We start from the raw sequence: 1,416 nt of genomic DNA, 5'->3' as shown, positions 1-1,416 counted from the left end.
TATAGGTAACCCGTAAATAGCCATATCCCGCATAACCCGTAAATATAGGTATCCCACGATAATGCGATTAATATATTTGTCGATGTTATGTGTATATCAAAATCGAGTTAATCAAATACAGTGGTACCTGGGTACTCAACTGAATGATTACCAACCGTTAGAACAAATTTTTATTTGAACTTCAATTTTTTAATTTGTCTGTAAAAATGAGTAACCAATTTGAAAATAAAATAAAACCTTACAGCTGCCTACCTTCGTCCCACAAAATTATACTCAGTTAGGTTTTTTTTTTTTTCACTTATGTAAAAATGAACCAAATTGAAGTGTTTCAACGATACTTGTCCGTGACACACCAAGATTTGTTTCAAATTCACATGGATGTTATTCGTCCATCTTTAACAATTTCTTCCTGCAATTTCTCTTCGACGGCTTTTGGGAACACGTATGTTTTGTGTCCTTTAGTTTATAATTTCCCAAACGAAACTTTCAAAAACACATTTGACATATTCCAAGTTTAGAAACACCTTCCCCGTACTTGGTACAGGTATTTTTTTACTGTTTGTATAGGGTGATATTCGTTACCAAACTTTAAAAGCATGCATAATATGCCCGATGTGCATTTTATCTGCAGACATTTTGACTCGATTTTATTCAAACGAAATGAGATGTAATAAAGTTAAAATAAGCTTGGAAACAAAGAATTCAGTTTCACATGGGAAATAATGTGTTAAATTTCACAACTTATAATTACATCAGGTATTTATGTTATGTTAAAACAGCTGTTAATAAAAATACGCATAAACTTTCCGTTCAAATCCCAATAAAATTACTTTAATACAGTAGTGGTATTTTGCTATTCTGTATTGGGTGTGTGTGTGTGTGTGTGTTTTTTTTTTACTTTTTTATGATTTATACATGCTAGGCTCATAAACTTCTTATTATATTTGTGTTAAATCGGATAAAGATACTGATTTTTCTGTTATATGGCCCATTTTCCTTTCCCTTTCCATGTTGGAGAGATTCTGCTATACAAGGGTTAATTTAAATTAATTTTTGCAAAAAATTCAAGGGACCGAAGAAATTTTCTGTTAATGACAGGTTTTTGCTATATACAGGTTCCGTTATAGACAAGTTTGACTGTATCTACTGTGTGTGTGTGTATATATATATATATATATATATAAATGGACGTGTGTGTCCATATACTGTATTTCACTTTTCAGCCAAAACTACACATCGCACATGAATGGTGTTTGTATGTGGTAGTAGCCCCAAGTCTCCATTCGTGCACTATCGTGGTTGCGTCTCGGTAGCTATAAGGGTGCGGGAGGTATGAGGCTGAAAGTGGTTGAAAGTGGCTTTCTATTTCGAATGTTTTGTTCGAATTTGTTCGAATTAAATTTGAACATAAAATTC

Source organism: Centruroides sculpturatus, unplaced genomic scaffold (genome assembly GCF_000671375.1).
Source record: "Centruroides sculpturatus isolate CEXI.00-Female unplaced genomic scaffold, Cexi_2.0 scaffold2614, whole genome shotgun sequence".
Classification (NCBI taxonomy): domain Eukaryota; kingdom Metazoa; phylum Arthropoda; class Arachnida; order Scorpiones; family Buthidae; genus Centruroides; species Centruroides sculpturatus.
The sequence above is the reverse complement of the archived record's forward strand: the minus strand, read 5'-3'. Positions refer to the sequence as shown.